The 27,792-nt window shown below is 40.6% G+C and overlaps 1 long non-coding RNA gene across 3 annotated transcripts in view; it reads right to left on the reverse strand.

Annotated features, from left to right (window-relative positions):
* Positions 1–1,907: 1,907 nt before the first annotated feature.
* Positions 1,908–27,792, reverse strand: part of LOC148372898 (uncharacterized) — a 52,233-nt gene continuing 26,348 nt past the window's right edge. Inside the window, exons 3-4 of one of the 3 annotated variants that reach the window (XR_015849576.1) lie at positions 18,261–18,339; positions 1,908–2,599 (exon numbers count right to left, since the gene is read on the reverse strand). This is a non-coding gene — a long non-coding RNA (uncharacterized LOC148372898). Of the gene's footprint in view, positions 2,600–18,260; positions 18,340–25,462; positions 25,597–27,792 lie in introns of those variants that run through there. The other 2 variants (XR_015849575.1, XR_015849577.1) reach the window with 2 other exon arrangements.

Consider the following 27,792-nt stretch of genomic DNA (forward strand, 5'->3'; position numbering starts at 1 on the left):
AATGAGCGAATGAGTTGTCTGTCCCTGTGTGCCCTGCAATTGGCTGGCAACCAGTTCAGGGTGTCCCCTGCCCACTGCCTGGAAATGGCTGGGATGGGCTCCAGCCCCCCCGCGACCCTAATGAGGATAAGCAGTAAGGCTAATGAGATGAGATGAGAAGTTCCAAGAACTAGTTTTATGTTTTTCTTTTAAAACCGCTGTCATGATTACTGATGTGACTCAGCTGTGCCTGCTCATTTGGCGCCAACTGCTTCGGGTTCTGTTTGGCTCCCTGTCAGTATTTGAACCCAGCCTTGTCTGTCGCCTGGTGTCAGTCCGTCTACGAACCTCTGTTTTTTAAGGCAAGCCTTTTTCGCCCGTCCCGTTTGTCTCCGGCTACGACCCATTTTGATCCCCACCACGTCTGCTCTCCCGTCCCGACTTACGACCCGTTTTTGATCCTGATGACGTCTGCTCTCCCGTTCTGGCTTACGACTTGTTCCCGACCCCGACCACGTCTTGCTCTCCCAGTCCGGACTAACGACCGGCTTTCCGCCCCTGACACCGCCATGGCTCGCTACAGAAGATCCACTTCCGTGTTCGGATCACAATCAGAGTACGAGAGCGACTTGCTTCTCGTGCCCAGCGAACACCGGATCGTGGGCGTAGCCCTTACTCTCTCTTTCAGTAAAACTTGTGGTAAACATCATGCAAGTGGGTCCCGTTTCCGTTCTGGTCCTGACAAATGCTTAGATAATCATAGGAATACTATAGAAATACAATAATACTACAGAAATATAACAATTAATACTTCAAAAAATATGACTACAGTAATGGGTTGCAAAATACAAAATAAATACTACAAAAATATTACTATGGAAATACTACAAATGACCTATGTTAATACTTGGCTCAATTCTACAGGCTCGAGGTTTCGTTGCTGGGACCTTCTGGACAAATTTCATTGATGTTCACTATGTCTTGTTTATTGTTACCCAATGTCAGGACCAGAACGGAGACAGGACCCACTTGCGTTACGTTTCTCTCAGTTTTATTGGAAGAGAGGAAAGGGTTGCACCCATGATCCGGTGATCGCGGGAAGCAGGTCGGTCTGAACGCGGAAGTGGGACTTCCGTGGCGAGCGATGGCGCTGTCGGGAACAGAAAAAAATGGTCAGTGGCCGGGACAGGAGAGCAAAAAAACGTGGTCGGAATTAGAAACGAGTCGAAAGCCAGGAGAGGAGAGTAGACGTGGTCAGGATAAAAAAAAAAAAATGTGTCGAAGCCGGGGAACAGATGGGAGCAAAAACAGGTGTGAGTCAGGGTCGAAAAAAGCTTGTCTAGAGTAAACTGAGGTTCGCGGATGGACTGACAAGAGGGGACATATAGGAGTGGGTTTAAATAGAGACAGAGCCAATCAGAGTCGAAGGCAGTTGGCGCCAAAGGAGTGGGCACAGGTGAAACATATCGGTAATCATGACACCCAATGCTAAACAGTGTTGGGCACAATACTTTAAAAAAGTAATTAGTTCTAATTACTCACTACTTCTTCCCAAAAATAACTGAGTTGGTAACTGAGTTACTCTGTAGTAAAAGTAACTAGTTACCAGGGAAAGGACTATTGCCGACTTCAAAAATAAGTTGCATGTCAAGGAATGTGAAATTTTTTGAGCAGTATTCGAGCCGAACCTCTTAATATTTAATGCACCTCACCAGCAACATATTTATCCTACATTTGAAGTACTACAAATAAAAACAATATGATAGAATAACAATCAGCCGTAAACAATATAAAGTGAGTTTAATAAATTAAATCTAACTCTAATGGTCCGTTGTAGGGATTGGAATTCCGACTCTATTTAGAGAATCGGCTTCTTCTGCTAGGTCTCTCAAAAGTGTTGGGTCCCAAATGACTCTTCAGGTTGTTTTTGTTTTTTAATCCCTTCATTACCTTTTATTATATATTATTAGGAATGACATAGAAAAGGAAAATATAGCACAGTTGGTCTTCATGCTACACGTGGAAGTAGAACATAGCAATGGGCTAATCTAAATTAGTTGTCTAAACATAATAAGGAGTCGAAACAGAAAAGAACCTGTTTGAATTTAAGCTAAAATCTTTTACTTTGTTACGGGGTTAGTACACCTTTTCCATGCCCAATTTCAAGCACCTTTTAAACTTTCAAAGTTTCCAATTTTAAGTACCATTCAAAATAAGATATCAATGTGAATCAATCCATAGCCTGGTTGTACCAGAACATTTGATAAATCCTAAGGCAAATATTACACCAGCAGTGTCAGGACCCAGAACGGAGACAGGACCCTCTCGTGTAACATTTCTCACAAGTTTCATTAGAAGAAAGGTAAAGGTTTGCGCCCACGATCCGGGGATTGCTGGACGCGGGAAGCAGGTCGCTCCGAACGCGGAAGTGGATCTTTCGTAGCGAGCCATGGCGGTGTCAGGGGCGGAAAACTGGTCGATAGCCGGGACTGGGAGAGCAAGACGTGGTCGGGGTCGGAAACGAGTCGTAAGCCGGGACGGGAGAGCAGACGTGGTCGAGATCAAAAACGGATCGTTATTCGGGACGGGAGAGCAGACGTGGTCGAGATCAGAACAGGTCCTAGGAGGAGACAAACAGGAGCAAAAAACGAGACAGGTGTGAGTCAGGGTTAAAAAAGGGCTTGCCGTGTAAAAACAGAGATTCGCAGACGGACCGACAACTGGGGATTGACAGGACAGGGTTTAAATAGTGGGGAAGCCAATCTGTCAACAAGCTGCAGCTGGCGCCACACAGCCAATTGGGCACCATGGCAACTGTGACAAGCAGCTATCATTTATTGAATGGGGCATAGAAAACGAAACAGTTTCTGTGCCACATTTAATTAGTATTTGCCGCCGTCTCCATGCTGCATCAAATTTTCACGTTCTTTTCCTTGCTAACAGCACTCGATGAAGTCAACTTGTATGGAAAGGAAAGTCAGTTCAACTAAAGTTTTTATGTGTAAACTAAGGTGTGGTTATATTGCTTTTCTTCATTTAATGTGTGGTCTGCCGTGGCTACCATTTCAAGCATTTACAAGCACTTCACCCAAAATCCAAGCACTTTTCAAACCTTTAAAATGCAATAATAAAATCCAAGCATGATTTCAAGCACCCGTACGAACCCTGTTTATTGGCACTAGGATTTCAAACAAGAGGTTGAAGGGGAAAAACGTCAAAGCTTTAGCTCGGTTTCATTTAATAGAGACGTTTTACGATCCTTACTCCTCGGAGGGGCGTGGTTGTCTGTGCCGGGAGTCAACTCGATAATGAGGCTCTTTTTTAAGGAGATGGCGGTGTGGCGGGCAACCCCCCCCCCCTATTCCTGCTAACCACCACCCGACCCGTTAAAAAAGCTTTGCTAATTTGAGCTATAGAAGTGAGCCAGGTTATTGCTCCTCACTTGACCCCGCCTTAGATGTCCCCCCCACACACACACACAAACTGGTGGGTGCCGAAATTTCAGTTTGGCCTTGCAAGCATCCATGCTGGAAAGTTTACAAGGCCGAGGATCGCTTTTCAAACCTTCGGCCCTCCTCCCGCCCACGATACTCCTGAAACCGATGCTGACCAGTAAACTAGTTGCCAGGTTTACAGCAGGGCCTCACAGACACATAAAACAGTCACTTTTTTCCATTGGGAAAGATCAAAATTAGAAATATAACAACTTCTGTTGAACTAGTATATTTACTTTTAAATATATTTAAAAGATTAAAAGAGAATAGTAACAGAAACGCAATGTCACCTAAGGGCAGAGTACTGTTAGGCATTTTTTGCAGAGGATGAAGAATATCCATCCATTATCTGCACTGCTTATCCTCAGTAGGGTCGGGGGGGTGCTGGAGCCCATCCCAGCCATCTTCAGGCAGTGGGCAGGGGACACCCTGAACTGGTTGCCAGCCAGTCGCAGGGCACAGACGATTCACTCGCTCATTCACATCTAGGATCAATTTGAATCGGCCAATTAACCTGACATGCATGTTTTTGGAATGTAGAAGGAAACCGGAGAGCCCAGGGGAAACCCACGCAAGCACAGGGAGAACATGCAAACTCCGCATAGGAGGATTCTATCTCAAGACCTCAGAACTGTGCCACGGGCGAGGTAACCACTCACCCGCCGTGCCGCAGATTTTTTTTTTTTTTTAAATAAAAAATAACATTGGTATGATGGTTCATGTATATTTGCCTACTATTTTAATTGAAGTTTTGTTTTTTTACTGAATGAAAAAAATTCTGTACCACTAGGAGGCACAAAAAATTCCACACTGTCCCTTTAGTTTTCCTCTTTATTCAATTAATAGTGTAAAAAACAACAGAATATTCTTTATTAAAGCATAAAAAATCCAAGTGTTTGTCAATTAGCTTGTCAATAAACAACAATACATGCAAATATGGGCAGCATGGCGGCTCAGTGGTGCGGTACAGTTCTGAGGTCATGGGTTCAAATCCAGCTACCAACCCTACTATGCGGAGTTTGCGTGGGTATCCTCCGGGCACTCCGGTTTCCTCCCACACTCCAAAAACATGCATGTCAGGTTAATGGCCGGTCCAAATTGTCCCTAGGTGTGAATGAGCGAATTGTCTGTCCCTGTGTGCCCAGCGACTGGCTGGCAACCAGTTCAGGGTGTCCCCTGCCCACTGCCCGGAGATAGCTGGGATAGGCTCCGGTACCCCCGCGACCCTACTGAGGATAAGGGCGCAGCTAATGGATGGATGGATGGACATGCAAATATGTGCTACACACCTGCAAATATGAAAGATACTCTTATACTGCACTACCACCTTATCCAAAGATCATTTTATATTTGGACTTATACAAAATAAATATAGCAATTTTATTTAATGGGTAGCAAATTTTTTTCATCCACAAAAGAAATATATCAAAAATGAAACCCACTTTTCAAAATGTTGTCAACAAATTAGTTTTTTTGGGGCTAAATATTTGAATATGATAATAATAATAATAATAATAATAATAATTTCCTTGTATTGTCATTCTGTGTAACAATGTACACAGAACGAAATGTCGATTGCATCTGACCCGATGCAGCCGCAGCCAAGAGAGGGCGCCGCCGACCACTTTTTAAGTCTTAGGAATGACTCGGCCGGGGCGCGAACCCGAACCTCCCAGTCTCAAAGCGGGCGCCTTACCATCTAGGCTACTGAGCTGGTGATGAACATTTACAAAAAAAAATGCTAAAGAATCTGGCCCTTCAGAGTAAAACATGTAATTATCATTGTTTTTCGTTTTACTTTATTAATTTTATTTACTTATTTTCTGTTTCTTTGTACTTCTGAAGCACTTTCTGTTCCCTTGAAAATTCGTTAGCTGTTTCATTATAGAAACAGTCTAACACTACAAAGCTGAAACTTTCCTGGCAATTTACTTTGTAACGATGCAAAGTTCAATAAATACAAAGATTAAAACAAAAAAGTAAGATACCTTTTTTGTAAAAACGGTCTTGGCGCCCTCTGCCGGACCAAAGTGGTACTACAATGCTCAGCGTCACAACGTAATTGTGTGCACTGTTTATTTGCATTGATTTAATGTATGCAGCGGCTCATAATTCACGTGATACAACAAATCAATCATCTAAATAGTTGCCAACGCTTTAAATAATCGATTTGTTTGATTAGTTGTTGCAGCCCCACATTCTACCCATACAATAGCTTCATTTTTGTGTATGTAATCTGTCGTGAATCTCTCACTCCCCGTTTTGGAGGATGGTGTATTATTGTCACGAAAAAGGCAGCTGATGTGGAGCAGTTTTTTCCTCTGAACCCCTTGAGGTTTTTTTTTTCCTTCCTTAACTGAGCTTCTCTCTTTTCTTCTTGAGGAGAGCAACAGGAATGCGTTTTTTCCATCGGCGAACATGTGTACAGGCGAGCGTTACACCGATGTGGCGAAGATTTACGACTTATTTACGTTTTCCACCTTTTTTTGCTCTGATCGTTTTTGACAATTCTTTGGCCAAGAACCCTCCTGTTGTTTGCAGCCGCATTGAGGTTTTAGGGCCATTAGGATCTGGGGGATGAACCTCTCTTGCTTGTGTAACACTTTATTAGCAAGGAAAATGGAGCAATAATGAAAAGTTGAGTACAGATGCTCCCCTACTTACGAACATTCGACTGTAGATACGAACATTTTTTTCGGGATGTCGAAAAATATCCGGACATTGCTGTGAGTTAGATTTTGTATTGTGTGCACCTTTTTCCGAGTACAGGACAGTACTTAAGTACTTCTTTCAGCCACTACCAGTGTGAGGCGCTGTGAGAGGACACCCACCCCAAAGAAGAAATCCGCTTCCTCTTTCGTGTGAAAATTTACTGTACTGTATCTCCAGCGCACTAAGAACATTTTTAATGTTTTATATCTTGTGCATCCATTCAATATGGTTGGTGGAAATTGTAAAGAGGAGGCCAGCCCTTTATTTTGAATGTAAAGTGGAATAAGAAAGCTTGATGTGGTTGAGATAATGGTTGGATCACTTTTTTTCGGCCACGTTTTACCACCTAACTCTTGAAGCTTATCTTCCACAAGTAAGTTAAACTTTACTTCCATTTATCTTTATAGAGCATTTTATTTTATGAAATGTTTATTTTTTAGTAGAAAACAATACAGGTTACTTATACAAGCCTTAAACATACTTATATAAACCTTCAACATACAAAATATAGCACGGAAGCAACTTATGAACAAATTCAACTTACGAACGATCGTCCGTATTCTATTTTTTATTACAGTGGCGTATTATTTCAATGAACAATCCATTCATTAAATGTACAATTTTATTGGGAAATTTTACTCCGAAAAACTTGCAGCCGAAAATCATCTGTGCAAACCGCTGCTCTCGATATAACAGCTGCATGACGTAAAGAAACAATTATTTATTTTAAGAATAATTTTTCAGCAATGACAAAACAATTCAAGTCAAGTCATTTTTATTTGTATAGCCTTAATCACAAAGATTCGCAAAGGGCTGCACAGGTTATTGCACTGACTTATTATACCATCCCCTGATCTGGAAACAACATGAGGGCAAGGAAAAACTCAAAAACCTCAACATGAGGAAAATGAAGAAACCTTGAGAAGGGACCGCACATGTGGTATCCCCCTCACAGAATGACCAATTAATAGACTGTGTGTATTATTTAACGCCTCCTAGTGGTAGAAAAAAAATAATTCATTTAAAAAACAATATTTCTTTAAAAATAAGCAAAGTGCATTAATTTGTTTTAAATACTCTCTGGTGGAGAAAATTATTTTACATGACATAAGCCTTACCTAGGGGAAGTTGACATTAGCGTACGATCTTAGCTCAGGAGGTAAAGCGCTCACCTTGGGATCAAGTGGTCGATTCCCGACTCCTCCGTCTTATATTTCGAAGTGTCCTTGGGCAAGACACTGAATCCTTAAAGCCCCCTGATAAGCAGGTAGTTTGCCTTGCATGGCTGACGCTGCTATCGGCGTGTGAGTGTGTGAATGAGGTAAGTGTGAAGCACATTACTTCTTCCTTCACTTTAAAAGCCCTATATAAAAGCACACCATATACATTTAAAAACCTCGCTAAAGGATTGGCAAAAACATGAGAAGAAGAGTGGGTTAGGTCACTGTGAGCCTTCGTAGTTTATATTCTTCCTTTTGCTTGATAGCGGTCGGTTGCACGACACAATACAGCAACATCCAGTGGTCAAATAATACACTGTCCCTTTAAAAAAATGTTCATTGTCCATTTTGGGGGGTTAATTTCAAGGAGAACTGGGATGTGGGAAGGTAAATATGAACTCGAAAATCGACTTTTGGGGATTCTCAACATTGCAGATTTCAAGCTATTGCGAGGAATGGGAAGTAATCGCATGGAAAAAGACAAGTGGGAGTCAGAGAATTTTAGAATTTGCTGGCAATCATTCTCGTTCTTGGGAGGAATGAAAAATCCCCCACCATCGCTCAAATACACAACAGGGAAATGGAAGTAAAAAAATACTTTGTAGTGGGAGAAGTTGGCTTCATTAGCTGCAATCATCTTGCCATTGAATAAATAAATAATTTCGAGTTGAAAACTGGCTTCGGGTTTGCACGGTTTGCACAGGTTAGAAGTTAAACGCTTGAGCACGCACGCTGCTGCCGCTTATTTTTTTATTGTCTTTCTGGCAAAGACCTTTTTGGGAAATTGGACATCAAGCCCTTCAAGACTATCCATTATCTGCACCTCTTATCCTCAGTAGGGTCCAGGGGGTGCTGGAGCCCTTCCCAGCTATCTTCAGAGAGTGGGCAGAGGACACCCTGAACTGGTTGCCAGCCAGTTGTATGGCACACAGAGATAGACAACACACTCGCTCATTCACACCTAGGGACAATTTGGACCGGCAAATCAACCCAAACCCGTATTTAATCAGGTATTTTGCAGATCTACAAATATATCTGTGACTTACATATGCAATTTTTAATTTTGCGTGACCATTTATCAAAACAGTTGGTTGGATCCTTTAACCATTAGGTCCATTCCTGTGGTGTGTCTTGGGCAAGTTCAGCCTAATGGCACCCATCCCTCTCCAGGCCAACATATGTTTCCACCCGGTCTTGAACCGGGCACCTTTCGCATGATAGGCAAACGTGCTAACCACTGTACTACGGATATCCACATTTAGGTGCTGGGTAAAAAATGATAACAAGAGGTAGCAATATGTATTTACAGTTGCATTACGATTTAACACTGAGAGACACTACCTTAATGCTTTACATGGCCCATAATAATGTCTATAATTGATTTGTAATCCTTGCACTCATACACATTTCTTTGTGCCCTTCTGGGTGTAGCAACCACCCATAGGGGGCAAAGACGCTTCATCGAACAATACCATACAAACTAATGTCAGCTGCTGTTAATCGCGAGGGGAGAAGAAATGCTAAGCCACCAGAGATCAGTGTCAGCGTCATTTTTAAGCAGACTTACTGTGGAACATGGTAATCATTCTTAGCATTTCTTAATCCTTGACACAGCTCTAAAGTTCAAGCATTTTCAAGGATTTCAAGGACCCGTGGGAACCCTGATCAATCCATTTTCTTCAGCTTGAAAGTAAATGCAAAAAAATAAAAATACAGTGGAACCTCGGTTCTTGACCATAATTCGTTCCAGAACCCTGTTCGAACACCGATTTGTTCGATCACCGAAATCATTTTTCCCATTAAAAATAATGTAAATCGTTTTAATCCGTTCCAACACCCTGAATGTTTACCATGAATGTTTAACGTAAACATGAAGCTAACCCAGGGTAATCGTACGTTCGCGTTATCATAATCTTCCGTACGAAAGATTACGCTAACATGAATGTGTAAAACTAAAAAAAAAGGATGAAGAAAAGAATTATGAATAGCTTTGTGGTGGTCAGCAGAAGGTGCAGGCAAGATCAGACACTCGCACACCTCCTTCATATTTTGCTATTATTTTTTTCTTAAATGCAATAGTTGTACGCACTACTTTTTTTTTTCACCTGTAGCAACTTTGCTGCTTGCACTGACTTTCTTCGGAGGCATAATTAGGGGCTAAAACAATTTGTACACCTATATTAAAAGCGAAAGCAAAACGAAGCACGTCCGCACGCGATAACAGTTGGTCACGAAAAGAGCGATCTACACCCGTACGCCGCTCAGCATCGCATCCTAGCGTACGCACCAACGCATTACCGGCGTTCAAACTCCGATTTTTTGACCGAACAGCGAAGCAAGAATTTCTCGAAATTTTTGGTCGGACTCCGATTTGTTCGAACTGAGAGGCGTTCGAAAACCGAAGTTCCACTGTAATTGATTTGTAATCATTGCACTCATACACATTTTTATTGTGCCCTTCTAGGTGTAGCAACCACCCATAGTGGGGAAAGACGCTTCATCGAACAATACCATACAAACTAATGTCAGCTGCTGTTAATCGCGAGGGTAGAAGAAATGCTAAGCCAAGAGAAGCCACCAGAGATCAGAGTCAGCGTCATTTTTAAGCAGACTTACTGTGAAACGTGGTAATCATTCTTAGCATTTCTTAATTTCAAGGACCCATGGGAAGCTTAAACGTAAATGCAAAAAAATAAAAGAATGATGAAGTGCTACTTCAATAGTATGAGTAAAAAGTAGATTTGACACTCTCTCCAATGATTGCCAGACAATTCCTACTTCCACTTACGTAATATAATTGTCTATTTCCTTGTCATTTTCTGTCATTGGGATAAGTCGGACTGAGACAAATTGAGACGTCCAGTCGCGATTCTTGTGGAAAAGTGTGTGGGATCTTCCCACTCGGGGCTCAGGAATCTCTATTGTTTCCTGCTGGATGATGAACATCACTAATGCGCCTGTCAAGCTCCAGGTGCCGCTTCCTTACTTATTTTTTCTCTACGTTTTGAGCGACAACTCGGAGAATATAGCTCAGGAAACGGAAAGGTCAAGTCGCAGTCGTTCGTATGCGGGGACGATTTACAGCTCGGAAGTCCTCAAAGACAATGAGAGGGGAAAAACACGGCGTTCTTCTTGTTATACTGCAATTTTTGTTTTTCTTTTATCTGACCGTAGTAGAAAATGGGAAGGATCGGGAATGATGCAAAGGGAATAAAAAAAAAAAAGAAAATTCGTAATCCAGAACAACCTGTAATCATCGTTCCGTCAGAGTATATAAACGACTTCTCTATTTTAGGAACCAGAGACAAATGTGGACATTGAGTCAGTAAATCTGTTCGTCTGTCACTGTTTTTCCTTATTTTTGGAGAAAAAACGTATACACTGGTATTCTCTTTTCTAGACCATATACAATATTTCCCTTATAAACTTGTGACAGTGGACGGTTTAGAGGGGTCAGGGGCATGCTCTGCCTTTGAGAACATTTAAAATTTTAAACTCAAGTGACTGACAGATACATTGCACAAATACAAAACATGGCGTTTGCGATTATTTATGTAATAGGAAATCTAAACATTTTTCAATGAACTAGGCATATATATTATCAGGGTTGGGTAGGGTTACTTTAACTTGATTACTTTCAATTACTTTTGGATTAGTCCAATACCAAATATGCTAATAAAAGACAAAAGAAACTAAATAGGAATAAAATGACTACATTTTGTGCAGGCTTGGGGAGTAACGAAATACAAGGAACGGCAAAAAGGATGTTGGCAAGCTGTTTGGATTTATTTTCATTTTGTTTCTGTCGCATTTTATGTTAATTTTGCCGGAGATCAAAGAGATCAAAGCCAGGAGAGAAAGCTTACCATGTGTTGTGAGTCATAATTTTATTCATATGTAGTTTATTTTGTCTTTTATTAACATATTTGGTATTGGAGTAATCCAAAAGTAATTGAAAGTTATCAAGTTAAAGTAACCCTACCCAACCCTGTATATTATATACATACATGGGGCAGCACAGTCCTTAGCACATGTGCAACACAGTTCTGAGGTCATGAGACTGAACCTTCCTGGGTGGAGTTTGCATGTTCTCCCCGTGCCTGCAAGGGTTTTCTCTGGGCACTCCAGTGTCCTCCCACATTCCAAAAACATGCATGTCAGGTTAATTGGCCGGTCCAAATTGTCCCTAGAGTTTGATGAGTGAGTTGTCTCTGTGTGCCCTGCGATTGGCTGGCAACCATTTTAGGGTGTCCCCTGTCCACTGCCCGAAGATAGCTGGGATGGACTCCAGCACCCCCGCGACCCTACTGAGGATAAGCGGTGCAGATGATGGATAAATAGAGATTATATATATATATATATATATATATATATATACCGTATTTTCCGCACCATAAGGCGCAACTAAAAGCCTTTATTTTTTTCAAAAGCTGACCATGCGCCTTATAATACAGTGCGCCTTATATATGGATCAATATTAAGCAAGCAGCCGTATGCTGGGATTTATATACCGGCGTTTCATTTCCTAACCAATGTGTCAATCATCATTTGAATCAGTCACTATTGGCTAAAGTTATTCGGAGGTAAAGGGGGCGGATCATTTTTATCATTTACAGGCACGCATAGGCTAAAGGGGCAAAACAAAACCTGCAATTGGCCGAAAAAGATGATTGTGAATCACATGTTGGGTTGCACTACGGCATAGAGAAAACATTTTTACTATTCTGTATTTGTAAATATTTTACTCTCCTGGATTTACTACACTCACAGTTGTAAGAAGACCACGGTTACGTATCATTATTGAACGTGATGGCTGCAAGAGAACTTAGGTGAGCTATGCGGCTTTATATTTTCCCGGTATCTTGTTTTAGAACGATCTTGATGTTTCTGTGATGAGTCTATTTTTAAACTAAATTCAATTCAGAGTGTTTATTGTCATATGCACAGTAAAGAACCCCGTTTCCCTGCACAATAAAATTCTTACTTTGCTGTCCACACAGTTGCCAGCAAAAAATAAAATGGAAACTAAGAAATGTTTGTTTGGTGACATCGTACGGACACCGCATCCGCACGTGTCTACGACACGTATCTGCTTCTTTGCAAGCTTTGGGAATGTTAAGGGGGTAATCAGTTTGACTGAACTATCTGACTGTTTTGTCGACATTCCCATTGTAGCTCCTTATAATCCGGTGCGCCTTATGTATGGAAAATATGTGACCAAAAACTATTTTTTGGGGGTGCGCCCTATAACCCGGCGCGCCTTATAGTGCGGAAAATACGGTATATATAATTATATACATATATACATATCTTAGTCGATTGACTTTGGGGCCTTGGAAGCTAGGATCCGGGTGAGGTTGGGTTGAATGGGGTAAAAACAGTTTTTAATACTTGCAACCAAAAATGAGTCCAAGAAAGGAGTTAAAGTGAAAGAAGACCCAAAAATGCAATTTCCTCTTTTTTTCTTCACATTTTTCTCTTTTCTTTTTTTCATCTGTTTTTCTTTTCTTTATTTTTATTTTATTTTATTATTTCTTTTGTTTTCAAAAGTAATATGGTGCATTTCGGTCACTTTGAGTCTTGATATTTTGTCTTTTTCTGTTTTCGGTGGCACGACAGAATACAGTGACCTGCAGTGGGAAAATAATACACACTGTCCTTTTAACTTTCATACAACGGCAGGGGCCTCAATCCTGGGGGCCGAAGTTGCAACCACCGCACAGGGAAATGCCAAAGAGCCACATGCAGTTTGAGAGTCATGAGGCGCACGTTATGTAAAATAAATGCACTTAATCGAGTACGGAAAAAAATGCACTTTAGATGTATTTTTGCTTATCATCTAAAACCTTTTTCTTTTAATGAATTATTTCTTTACCACTAGGAGGCACCTGATAATATAAACTGTCCCTTTAAGGCAGTTCCCACAAAAACATTATATTTTCATTATATTTTTCATGCACACGCACAAGTCCAATTTTAGCATAATGTTATTGCATTCTTAGTATATAAAAACATGATTAGGCCTCATGTAATTTATAGTAATATTATTTTTATTTGAGTTTTTTTACCCTGAAGATACAATAAAATTACACACTGTCCCTTGAAAAAAAAAAGGTAATTTTTAATGAAAATCTTCGTAAACCAAACACTGGCATATATATTCAATGCAGTCCTCTTTAAGTGGAAGTCAACCCGTAGAATTTCCCTACAAAATTACATTTTATGGCAAAATGGTGTTTTGATATATTATAGTTTTATTAAAAGGTAGGAACCACCATCCAATTCACTTCAAGAGGGTGGCCAGTTGTATACTTGTGAGCCACTAAAGTCGGAGTTGTTCAGGTCATGATTACTGATGTGACTCAGCTGTGCCTGCTCTTTTGGCGCCAACTGCCGTGGGTTCTGATTGGCTCCCGATCAGTATTTGAACCGAGTCCTGTCTGTCCCCCTTGTTCAGTCGGTCTTGCAAACATCAGTGAACACAAGACAAGCCTTTTTTGACCATGACTCCCACCTGTCCCGTTTTTTTGCTTCCGTCTGTCCCCGGCTTCGACCCGTTTTTGATCCTGACCACGTCTGCTCTACTGTCCTGGCTTCCGACCTCTTTTGGTCCACGACTATGTCCTCTCTCCTTTTCTGGCTTACGACTCGCTTCCGACCCCGACCATGTTTTTGCTCTCCTGTTCCGGCTACCGAACCGCATTTTCCGTCCCTGACACCGCCATCGCTCGCCACAGAAGATCCACTTCCGCGTTCGGAGCAAAATCCGAGTACCAGAGGGACTTGCTTCCCGCGTCCAGCCCTTTCTCCTTCTACCAATAAAAACTTGTGGGAAACGCAAAGCAAGTGGGTCCTGTCTCCGTTCTGGTCTTGACACAGTTCACTTTTTCTGTGAAGCAGTCAAGAAGCCCCATTCATTTTATTTGTATTTTAATTGACAATAAATAACAAAATGGCCACCCCTGAAATATATATAGATCTGGATAATTTTTACTCTCAATTTATTTTCTAAGAACACGATAATAACAGAATACTCAGCTTGGACTTTCAGGCGTGCATGAAAAATATCATTGAAAATGTTTTTTTTTTTTTGTGTGTGAGCTTCTGCTTTAAAGGGACATGGTGTATTATTTAATGCCTCCTAGTGGTACAAAAATGCAAAGCATGAAACGCTTGACAAAAAATGAGAATAATAATGGTGTGGTATGGCAGTGTCTGAAACTCATGACAAAAGTTACCGGACACCAGGGCAGGCAACTTTTCAGAGTTGGGCAGGCAACTCTGAAAAGTTGCCCGCCCAGCCTTAAAGTTACCTGCCCCATTTTTCACAACTTGAAATGCAATAAGACGACTAATAGCAAAAAACCCCGTTGTTGCAAAGTTTTAAGGATTGATAATCAGAATACATAACAGGACAACACTTGAAAATTAAGTTTATTTTAATTCTACTTCTAACATTCATTGCATGTATATGACATCGCTGTTTTCCATCTGCCATCAGTATGTACCTGTATAACCTCATCTTCATTCATGCAATGTTTGTGTTGCGTTGTCTGCTACAAGCCATGTGAACTCCTCTTTCCACGACCCTTTTAATGTACGTTTACTTTTTGTGGCGTCATCAATTTTGTTAGCTTCTTTTAAATCTTTCTTCTGGGGCTGAGGTTTTGGCTTGATTCCTAACCACGTATCCATTTTTCTTGTGTTCTCTATGCTTCTACTTTGGAAAATGATATGCAAATGCGCGACCTTATAGCTTGGGAATGTCTGGAAGCACGAAGTCATTCAATGGAGGCTTCTGATTGGCTGCCGAGTATGCAACTTGCCAAACGAACCGAAATTTCCAAACCAAACGAAGATTTTGAATTCGAAATAAAGCAAACGTTTGATTTAAAAATATATATTTTGTTTTGTATTTGTTTTCTTGAGGAAGTTGTCGTCCACCAGGGCGGAGACGTTTTGAAAAGTTGTTCCCCGACGAAAAAGATACACGCCCCGGGCATCCGGGTAGACATTATTTCAGACACTGGTATGGTCTTTAAAGTTTGGATTCTTTGTTGTTTGCAAAACACAATATAGCATAATTAAGTGGTCCAAATTGAAACAGTATCCCTTTAAGTAATTCAGACACACACACAAAAACTCAAAACAATTCAGAAAGACATAGCTTACGCTTGACCCTGTTAGACAACTGAAAATACAGATATTTGGTTGCTCGTCGTTAAATCCGTACTACTCTCCTAGCATTCAAAATATGAAGGAAATAAATGTTATTTATATTATTTGGAATAAGACGTTCGTATCATTTTGACTGAACAATTTTAATACTCCATTTTAATGATTCGTGACTGCAACGTTCTGCCCACTCGGGTTCCCTCCGGGTCACTCTCTGCGTGCATCGTTTCCAACAGGAAGTCCCCCTTCTCCCCCACCTTCTTATCCTCCAGCTTTTGTTTTAATGAAACCCTCGGGAAGTTCTGGAAAGCCCTGGAACTGAACGTGGCCCATCCCGTCCAAACCGCCTCCTCTTCATCACATCGCAACAAATGAACCCTCCCTAACATACCCGCTTTTCGGCCATATCGCCAGTATGATTTCTGCAGATGTGGACACCAAGGTCCTGGTAACCTTTTTTCTGCTTGATGCCAATACTAACCCTTCCCATATGACGGGATCACCAGTGTTAGGCGCATTACTTCAAAAAAGTAATTAGTACATCTTCCGAAAATTTATTGATTTATAACTGAATTACTGTAAAGTAAAAGAAACCAGTCAACTGTTTCCGTTAAAAAGAAGTGGTTGTGCGTCAAAGAATGTGAAATTTTCTAAACAGTATTCGAGTCAGTTAAATAAAGAATACAATAACAATCAACATTAAACAATTTAAAGTGAGTTTCATTAATTAAATCTAACCCTCACAACCTCCAACTGGTCAAGTAGACATAGCTTAGTCAAGTCAAGTCAATCAAGTCACGTTTATTTGTGTAGCCCTTAATCACAAAGAGTCTCAAAGGGCTGCACAGACCACAGATTATTGCAAACCACAGATTATTATTACACCATCCCCTGATCTAAAACCTACATGAGGGCAAGGAAAAACTCAAAAACCTCAACATGAGGAAAATGAAGAAACCTTGAGAAGGGACCGCACATGAGGTAATCCCCCTTCCAGGATGACCAGGCTGCAATGGATGTTGCAATAACAACTAATACACAGATATTGTCAACATAAAATATAGGTTATTCATATGCTATAGAATAGAAGTGTGTTTTAAGCCTAGATTTAAACAGTTCCACTGAGGTTGCAGATCAGATCTCAGGACTTCAGGTATTTTGTTCACAACAAAAATCAATTGTATACCAATATAGAGAGTTTCACGTTGTAGCCCTTCTTTTTCCACTGCTCTGCTCTGGTGAATCAAAGCTGTTTGATTTCAACTTTTCTAACTTTGCATATGATAAGGGATCCTATAGATTGAGGCTAGCTAAATTAAAGACTTTTTTTAATGCCTCTGGAAATAAATTTTAGACTAAGTCGCCAAAAACACACTTTAGAAACTAACAAAACAGCACATAAATTAGAGGCAATTTTAATAAAATCTGTACATTATTTTTTTTTAACTCAAATTCTGGTCGAGTTGAAATATTTCCGTCTGAAAAACAGCACTTTACGGAGTTTTAGACATGAAAAACAATCAATAATAATAATATAAATAAAATAATCAGTGTTGACTGTACTTCCTTGACCCTCAGTCAAAACTTGCAGATAACTACTAATTCCAACGAACTTTTATGAAAAAAAAAAAAATGACTTTACTGACATTTAAGACTCTCGAAAAATGGATTTAAGACATTTTAATGTCAATTAAGGCCTTATTTTTAGAATGATAAAATCAATGCCTTTTAAGACTTTTCAAGGGAACTGATGATGACCAGTGGGAAAAATAATTAAAATGTCAATGTCATTTAAAGTCAAAGTTCTGCTTGAAATGCATCCTTTCAGAAAAAGCGTTTTTTCTCAGAAGTTTTCTTGGAAACGAGTGTTTTTAAGAACCTTAACAATGTTCATGTTAACAAAGTACAGACGCTGCCCTACTTACGAACGAGATGATCATAAGTTGAATTTGTTCGTAAGTTGGTTCAGTGCTATATTTTTTATGTTTAAGATTTATGTAAGTAGGTTTTAGGCTTGTTTTAGTAATCTGTATTGTTTTTTACTAAAAACTAAACATTTCATAAAATAATATGCTCTATAAATATAAGTAAAGTTGAGTTTAACTTACTTTTGGAAGATGTGCTTCAAGAGGTCCCCCCGATCATTTTCTCAACCGCATCAAGCTTTCTTATTCCACTTTCATTTAAAAAACGGCTCGCCTCTTCTTTACATTTTACACCAATTATATTGAATGAAATAACGAGATATTAAACAATAAAACATCAAAGTTCTTAGCGCGCTAGCGATACAGTACACGTTGTTATGTTTACACATGAACCAGGAAGTAGAAGCCAGATTTCTTCCTCGGGGTTGATGCTAGGTGACCTCGCACAGCGCCACCACACGCCAGTAGCAAATTTAACTTACTGCAATGTCCGAATATGTCTCGACATCCTGAAAAAAATGTTCATATCTACCGTTTTACGTAAATCGAATGGTCGTAAGTAGGGGAGCGTCTGTAATAGTAAAAGCTAGAAACATAAGGGTTGATGTTTTCTTTTATTATCTCTTATGCCTTATAGCTACAGAACCCTGTTTTCTGTAGGCTTTCAAGAAAGAGTCAAAATGGCAAAAATGGGCTGTCACCTGCTCTTCTCATTTGAGAGAAATGTCTTGCATAAAACGAGTTAACATACTCACTTTTTTGGCAGTATGGCGACTATGATTTCCGCAGATGTGGCACAGGACGTGGTAGCCCACCCGCTTCTTGATGCCAACACTACCCGTTCCCGGATGAGACGATCACAATGGAAATTGAAAAATAAAACAAAAAAATAAACATATTTCTCTGTAATGCCAGGCCTGTTTACCTCAAGTTAACTTCCTTTCGAATTTTCTGCCAACGTTTCCTTTAAATTCTTACCGGCATTCACCCTGACTTCAAAGTAGACCGTCAGTTGCCCTATTTAACCCCTGTTGTAAAGGCAACCGCAGGTTTTTATGCGTATATCCGCCCATTGTCCCGGCATGCGTCATGTCTATGAAGCCTCAATACTTTTTTTCATGACTCTCCTAATTGGGCAACGATGTGGAATTGTTCTGGACCGCAGCCCGAAAAGGGAGGAGGGAGCGCTTGGGAAGGACAGGAGGCTGCCGAACAAGAAGCTGGCCTTTGAGAAAAGGGGGTCGGCCTGTGAAAAATATGTGATCGGGGGCGGGGGGCGTCCCAGGACTAAATCTGACTGACACCGAGCAACAATAACCCTTGACCCCCCCCCGGCCCACGGGGGTGTGGTGTCGTTTATTTGCGAGCGGATACATGTCAAGTAAACTTTTGTGCTACGCAAACGGGTCGGAATGGAGAGCCTCCAAGAAATATGGATGCTCGGCCTATGGAAAAAAACTCAGTGCTTCAAACTAGGCCTTGCGTTGAAGCTTTAACAATTACCGTATAAACGTCCCATAATTAAGAAGGAAAAAATATGTATATGTTCCACCTTTTGGAGGAAATGTATTTGATAAACACCAAAAACATTCATGTCATCTTGAGAGGCAATAAAAAACAAAAGACCCTCGGTGTCAAAAGCCCCTTTAAGTAGAGATGCACACATTTTAGAAACAAACTTAAATGCGATTTTTCAGACCTGAATTGCATTTTCGATGCAATTTTCGATTTAAAAAAAAGAACAATGCATTTTTTGTGCTAGTTTTTTTTTTTTGGACATGCAAACACAACTTGAGATGACATATTAGACCGAGAGTATACTGGTATTCTATGGTAACAAAATATCAACTATAGATGTACAAATAAAAACAGAATTGCAGTTGAATATCCATCCATTATCTGCACCGCTTATCCTCAGTTGGGTCGGGGGGTGCTGAAGCCCATCCCAGCCATCTTGGGGCAGTGGGCAGGGGACACCCTGAATTAGTTGCCAGCCAGTAGCAGGGCACACAGAGACAGACAACTCACTCGCTCATTCATACCTAGGGACAATTTAGACCGGCCAATTAACGTGACATGCATGTCTTTGGAATGTGGGAGGAAACCGGAGTGCCCGGAAGAAATCCACACAAGCATGGGGAGAACATAATAAGCATCTGCTTCTGACTACCCCTTCTCGAACATTTTGTGGGACATTATTTCGTTGTTGACTCATTGTTTTTGTCCTGTTTTTATTTTTATGTTCGAAATAAAATTTTTCATTCATTCATTCATTCATTCATTCATTCAACATGCAAACTCCGCACAGGGAGGCTGCTAACTGGATTTGATCCCATGATCTTACAACTGTGCCACCGACGCGCTAACCACTCAGCCGCCATGCCGCCTGCAGTTGATTAAATTGTCTTTATTTTCATTAAACAAAAGGACAACCAAATTGGAGGGCTATTCCCTTCAGTGAGAGAAAGCGATTTAGAGAGCTACATGCTAGTGACCGGTAACCACGACTTAGTCAAGGTCACTGTAATGATTGAAATACAAATGTAGCGGATTCCCACGAGTAGTCGCTCTAAGTCATCTGTTTCAAGGGTAATGGATCTGGCGTTGGTGACTAGCCACGTTCGGAAGTGGTGGCTTAAGTGATGTTAGCGTAGCTGTTAGCTTACCCTTCTAACACCGCCTTAATATAATTCCCGGACGCTGGTAATCAGCCTTTCTTTGCGCTCTTTTTGACTTTCCCCAGAGTTCAAATTAATTGATGAAGCCATTTTCAATGAAACGAGCCACAAAAGCTATGGGCTGTCGCATTATTTTTTTTGTGGCCCGGCTGCTTGACCACGCGCTTATACTAAAGCCTATCAAAGTCCTGCACACGCGTCTTGCAAACTTTGCCCCTCCGTTATTGGCTGGTGCCATTAAAACCTGCTTCTGATTGGCCGGCGCTGTTAAACCCCGAAATGTGAGAATTCTTGCTTGCCAAACTCTCAAACACTCAAACAAGACACTAAAACTATGAATCCTTGAAAAAAAAAAACAGTGTTTTGCGGTTACACTAACGCACTGGTTACATCGCGATATTGATTCGATTCCGGTTAATCATGCAGCCCCACCACCTAGCATACGGCCCTTTCGCAAACGTTACTAGAACGACTTCGTATCTCAATTTTGGGGGGTACGTATTAGAACAGTAAAACACATAGTATTTGCACTTTGTCTAATAAATTATTTCCATACAAGGTGCTTTACGGTTCTATTACATTTCCCCAAAAGTGAGGTACAAAGTCATTTTAGTGACTTTTGCCCCGTGTGATGTATGCTAGGGGGCGAATTTCATGTGAGGGTACAGCCTCAGCATTTTAAAAATTATTTACACAGGTCTGGAGCGCCCTTTCGTGGTTTACTGTGAAAATGACATGTCAAATTTTTACCCTGTAGTAATTTTTTTTACATTCAGATAGCTCTCACCAAAGTATAGGTCGCAACCCTGACCAAATTATGGAAAAACTGCGACTTGTAGTCCGTAAAATACTATAATCAATGTCTACTACTCTAATGTATGGAATGGTTTCTTTTGTCTCCCCCTGAAGCTTGGGGCGGCAGTAGCTCAGGAGATAGAGCTCTCATCTTGGGATCCATGGATCCCAGTTCGAATCCCGGCTCGTCCGTGTTACATGTCAAAGTGTCCTTGGGTAAGACACTGAACCCCTAATACCCCCAATAAGCAGGTTAGCGTCTTACATGGCTGCAATACAAGGCCGCTATTGGGAAATGTGGAGCACATTGTAAAGCGCTTTGGGAAGTCATCGACTTAAAAAGCGCTAAATAAATGCAGATCATTTCATTTCAATTACCGTATTTTCTGGACTGAAAGAAATACAGAAAACTCCAAAATGGCCAGAAGTTTGGACATGTGCCTTATAATCCGCTCAAGTCATGTTTACTTATGCACCTTATATACAGACAAAACTGGAAATGTGTTACCATACTTTAGCAATCATTGATCAGTCGATAAATCTTATCGCTGACAACAATTATATAACAATGGTGGCAAAGGGGATTGACCCGAAAGCACCAGCGGGTAAATAGGTTCCTATCCACTAGACCACTAGAGTTACACATAACACAGAAAAAGCCATTATGTTTTATCTCATTATCACACAATTTCAGTCACGGTACTAGATATATTAGAGCAGAGAAAATATTGTTCCACTTTTTCTCAGCTCAAACTAAGCTCGTAAGTGAAACGTTTTAAATACGTCCGGCCATGCATTTATTCATATTTTTCAGGAAGACCGAATTACCACAATGCCGTATTCTTCATTCAGTTCAGAACAACCAAACTACTTCCCATAATGCCTTTCTTGTTACTCAATTTATAATCTCGTGGGCTTTGGGCTGGTTTAACATCCGACAATATTCTAGCAGCTCTGCGCAATAATAACATCAACAATTTGGTACAGTGACTAAAAACTGTGTGATAATGACATAAGTCCTAATGCCTGTTCATATGTTGTCTGTATCCGTAGTAGTCTAGTTGATAGGATCAGGTGCAGTCCACACCACAATTTGTTATGCAACTGTGATCAGATATAATTGCACAAATATGGCACTTTTAAAATGTTTTTTTACCTTATATTTTGTTGCGCCTCACATGTATGAAAAAATATCACTAAATACCATATTTAAGAGGTGCGCTTTATAATATGGTGGAAAATACGGTAATAACTCTGAAGGACACCGAATCCATCCCAACAGACCCCACTGAAAAACAAGCAAATTTCGATTTTTCAATCCAGGTGTTTGTGGTTATTTGTCTAGACGGCGTGTGCGCCGTTGATGTCATCGCAGTTAATCTGCTTATAATAGTGATAAGCGTGATATAGGTGGCTTTATCGGAGGCAGACCAGCTACCACAAGAGAGGAGGAAGTGGTGGCTCGGACCTTAAGTCAAACCACCTGTGGGTGTCAACTTGACACCTGCGTAACATCTGTGGTTGGTCAAGGATATTTGGAGAACTGAGTCAGTGGATTTATTTTAGAATCATTACGTTTTTGTTTTAGTTGGTGAAATAGACCATCACTCACATCACAAAGTTTGGGATGCCTAATTCCATACTATAGCCTGCAATGATTACTCTGTTGTTATCAATGACAATAAAGACAATTCTAAGTCTTGGTTAACTGATTAAGTCTTGGTTGTTGCTTTTTGGGATGGTAAACCAATAAGTTAGTCATGGAATAGTTTGGTAACTCAGTGATATACTCAAACAGTCGACAAGGTGGCTGTTACGAGGACTATCATTGTACAGAGTTGTCTGCTTCCTAGGACTGAGAAGAGTGGGGAGTAATGGGTTATTTTTGGAAGCTGAGAGAAAATAATTGAGAACCACTGATTAATTGGTTTAGTTGATACGTTAGTCTGTCATAATTAGAATGTGATCATATGCATGTGCAGGTTAGTTAATTTATTTCTTGGTTACTTGTTTTTTTTAGGTGATTGTTAGCTAAACTGTTGTTTGATATGTTGTTTGTTTTGTTAGTTAGTCCAGTTAGTTAGTTTGCTAGTTTTATGGCCGTTAAATGTTGTTACAAATGTTCAAATTTATTACTAGATCAATTAGTTGATTCATCACCTGATCCAATTTAAAAAAAAAAAACTTGTATTCTTCTGTATGTTGAAAATAATGTTCTCCAATTGTATTCATTAACCGTTATTGTAGTTTATTTGGTATTATCATCTAGTATTAAACTAAATATTACCTAATCAATTGTTTTAGATAAAACAATGGCAAGTGACTCGTTTTTATAAAATTGTAATTTGAAAATTAAATATTTGTTGATGAATTTGATCAATTCAATTCAATCCAAATTCATCAATTTGGCGGCAGTGGCTCAGGAGGTAAGGCGCTTGTCTGGGGATCAAGAGATCGCAGTTCGAATCCCGGCTCCTCCGTGTTACATGTCAAAGTGTCCTTGTGTAAGACACTGAACCTCTAATACCCCCAATATGCAGGTTAGCGCCTTACATGGCTGCACGGCCGCTATTGGGAAATGTGAAGCACACTGTAAAGCACTTTGGGAAGTCTTGACTTGAAAAGCGCTATATATAAATGCAGATCATTTCATTTCATTTCAATTTAAACTGTTGGTTGTTTGGTTAGCAAGCTAAACTTGAGGGTTTTTATGCATTCATTTGCATTTATTTTTTTATCAACGTTAAGGTGGTTAGTAGGTTTTTAATACGAGTAGGCCCAATGATGAGTTGGTTTGTACATTAGCTGGTTGTTGTGGAATAAATTAAAAGCTGACCCTTTTAGTCAATGTTACGGTTATTCATCAAACTAGTAAAACATCAGCTATTTTATCTTTTCTTTTTTAGTAAGAACAGGCCAATTGTCCCCCTTATAAGTGATTGCAATTCCTCTTTAGCCATTTATTCAATAATAAACCTTACAAACATAACGTGGCACCTGTTTACTCGCAGCAAGACAGACAATGTAGGTAATACTAGCAATCTATGATGATGTTGTCGTCTGCTACCAGTGACTGAGATGCTCTGGAATAAAACTGAAATGGTCAAGATGATGGGTCTAACACATCCATCCATTATCTGCACTGCTTATCCTCAGTAGGGTCGCGGGGGTGCTGGAGCCCATCCCAGCTATCTTCGGGCAGTGGGCAGGGGACACCCTGAACTGGTTGCCAGCCAGTCGCAGGGCACACGGAGACAGACAATTCGCACGCTCACTCACACCTAGGGACAATTTGGACCGGCCAATTAACCTGACATGCATGTTTTCAGAATGCGGGAGGGACCTGGAGTGCCCGGAGGAAACCCACGCAAGCACCGGGACAACATGCAAACACCACACAGAAGGTTCAATCTCATGACCTCAGAACTGTGCCGCATACGCGCTAACCACTACGCCGCCGTGCAGCGGGTCTAACAAAAGCTTCAGAAGTAGGTAACATGTTTATTTTGCCTTTTTCTATTCAAATCGCTCGTATTGAAACTGTTATGCACTCTACCATAAAGCTTATTTCAGCATAATAAGCTTTACGGTAGAGTGCGTAACAGTTCTCAAAAGTGATTTATATACGGTGTGCATTACCGTTCGATTACATTCACAACAAATACAAAGACGGAATGGTTTAAGTTGTATTATATTCCCAACAAATGCAAGACAAAGTAGTTTTGGTTATATGTTCGCCATTACATTCCCGAAAAGTGATATAAAAGTGAGATACAACAAGGTAAAATTGGTTATAGTAGCGAGGGGATGCATTTCTCGGCAGGGATGCATTTCTCGGCATAACACCGGCCCCACAATTTGAGAACTACTGGTCTAACAGAAAATCTGTTTTGTTTTTGTACACATTTTTTATATGCGGGCTATACATTTTTAAATGATCGAAGCAAGTAAAAATTATGTGGAAATTGTTTAAGATAACCGCTGTGTAAGAATATTGAGGGGTTTGCTTCGTTCAGATATTCAAGGACATGAGTGTTAGTTAATAAATTGGAAGCTATTTTATGAAAAGACAAAATTCTTAAGATCTTTTTATCCTGGTGGTTGCGAGTTCAACTGTCGGTTAGCCGATTTTTGTGACTGAACGTCAGGGTGGAAAAAACGCTAATGATGTCTAAGCTTTTAGAACAGTCAGTGAACGGGCAAAATGCCAACTTTTTCATAACCATCCACAAAGCATAGAAGCTTAAAAAGCAAATGAAGCTGTTAAATCCTGAAACGATGACTTCACTCCCCCAAATGGTTTAGCTAAACGGACCTCCGGCAGGACACAGCACACTGTACTCTACTGATGCATTACGGCGACAAGAGTGGCCCCAATAGGATGTGTGGCGCTGACGGGTTGGGTCCGCCAGGCCACATGAAAGCTGCCCTGGTTCACTTCATCCATATTGGGACGTGTGAAGTGTTTCCCCACCTGGAAAAGCGCGGACACATTTAGTCTGGCCGGAAACGGGCTCGGCTACACGTGCGTGGGATAGGCAGCACACCGGTGCCGGGGGTACCGGTAGGTGTCCCCGGGCGCCCGCTCCCTTGTGGTTTTGGCAGTCGCAGGGCCAGTCTGGAATCAAAAGGAGGTTTTAGTGCGGCGACCCTGAGGTTGTTTGAGGCGTGGCGAGGGCCTCTGTATAGCGTCACACCGAAAGTCTGTACGCCACTGTCGCCTCAAGATGTAAAGCGGGTGGGTAGAAAAAAAAAATGCACCGGGACGTAGCCGGAGACGTTTTATGGAGCATGACATCACCAAATAGGTGCAAGCGTTTCTAAAGAATAACTAAAGTCAATTAGGAATTAAAAAAAACTCAGATTACTGAATTTTACGTACTATAAGGCGCACCTAAAAACCCGCATTGGCCAGAAATGTGAAAGTATGCCTTATAATCTAGTGCGGCTTAAATACACATAAGTAAGCAGACAACATTGGGAATGCAGACAGTAATTATAGGTATGCATTACCATACAAAGATTTATGGTATGGCTGCACGAGTAATCAAAATCAAATAGATATCACGATGTGACATAGTGTAATAGTTTAACTACAAAACACTGCGTTTTTTTCAAGGATTCATAGTTCAAGTTGGTTATTTGGGTGATGGAGTGTTCGGCCAATAAAAATGGTCACATTTCGTGGTTTAACAGCGTCGGACAAACAGAAGCAGGTTTTAATGGCACAAACCAATAAAAGCGAGATAAAGACATGTGTGCATGACTTTGATAGGCTGTTGTAAGTCAATAAAACAGCCCCTGCACAAATGGCCACCAAATCAAACGCCACAGCTCGTAACTTTAGTGGCTTGTTAAATTGACAATAAATTCATTTATTAAATCGGAATTTAGAAAAGCGCAAAGAAAAGCTGATCACCTTCGGGGAATGGACTGTGGTGGTGTCGGAAGGAAAAGCTAACAGCTAGGCTAACAACTCTTAAGCCACCACTGCCGAACACTTCTTGTCACCAACGCCATTACCCTCGAGACGGACGACTTGGAGCTACTACTTGTGGAAAACTGCCACAATTGCGACTACAATATTGTATTTTAATCATCACAAAAACCGTCAAAATCACCCTACGCTAGCTTGTAGTTAGCCAGCCTCTCTCTAAATCGTTTTCATACACTGAAAGGAGTACCCCCCCAATTTTGTTGTTCTTTTTTATACGACAATAAAGACAATTCTTTCGACTGCAATTCTGTTTTTACTTTTATTATATATAGTTAATTTGTTACGGTCTTATACTCTCAGTCTCTAAGGATATCATTTCGAGGTTTGCATGTCACTAAGTTTAAGTTCTCCCCGAAAACAAAACAAGCACAGAAATGCACTTTTCTTGTAAAACCGAAAATCACATTGAATTTGCAATAGAGGTCTGAAAAACTAAAAACTATATTACACAGACTATTTTTCAGAATATTATTATACATTCCCCTGCTCTGGAGCCGACGAGAAGAGTAGGTTATTCATGTGCTATAGAGTAGAAGTGAGTTTTAAGCTTAGATTTAAACATTTCCACTGAGGTTGCAAATCGGATCTCAGGGGGAAGAGCATTCCACAGCACCGGTGCCCAGATGGAGAACGCTCTCGAACCAGCAGAACACATCTTTGCTCTTGAGATCACCAGAAGACCGGCACTTTCAGAACGTAGGCTTCGGACTGGGACATAGGGGGAAATCTGATCTGAAAGATAAGAGGGAGCAAGTCCATGTATGATTTTGTATAATACTAAGAGAACCTTGAAATCACATCTAAGGCTAACTGGGAGCCAATGCAGGTTAGCCAAAATCGGTGTGATGTGATCGGACTTTTTTGTCCTAGTTAAAAGCCTCGCTGCGGCATTTTGTACCAGCTGAAGAGACTTGATTCTAGACTTCGGGAGACCAGAGAGTAGTGCATTACAGTAATCGAGACGGGAGGTAACAAACGCATGAATTATAATTTCCGCATCCGACTGAGACAGTATAGAACGAATTTTAGCAATGTTACGAAGATGGAAGAAAGCGGTTCTCGTAAGTTTCTTTACATGCGTTTCAAAGGATAGATCAGGTTCAAATATGACACCTAAATTTTTAACTGAGTCACTCTGTGTGATGTGACATTTGTCAATGTTCACAGCAGTTTTTGAGAATAAGTCACGGCATTTAGATAGACCAATGCCTAACATTTCGGTCTTTTTAGAGTTAAGACGCAAGAAATTGTGTGACATAGATATAGTTGAGTGTCCCTAAACATTTTAAATGGTTGGAAATATAACACTGCAAAGGT

The sequence above is a fragment of the Urocampus carinirostris genome, chromosome 2 (assembly GCF_059441175.1).
Source record: "Urocampus carinirostris isolate Australia breed hairy pipefish chromosome 2, RoL_Ucar_1.0, whole genome shotgun sequence".
Taxonomy (NCBI): Eukaryota; Metazoa; Chordata; class Actinopteri; order Syngnathiformes; family Syngnathidae; genus Urocampus; species Urocampus carinirostris.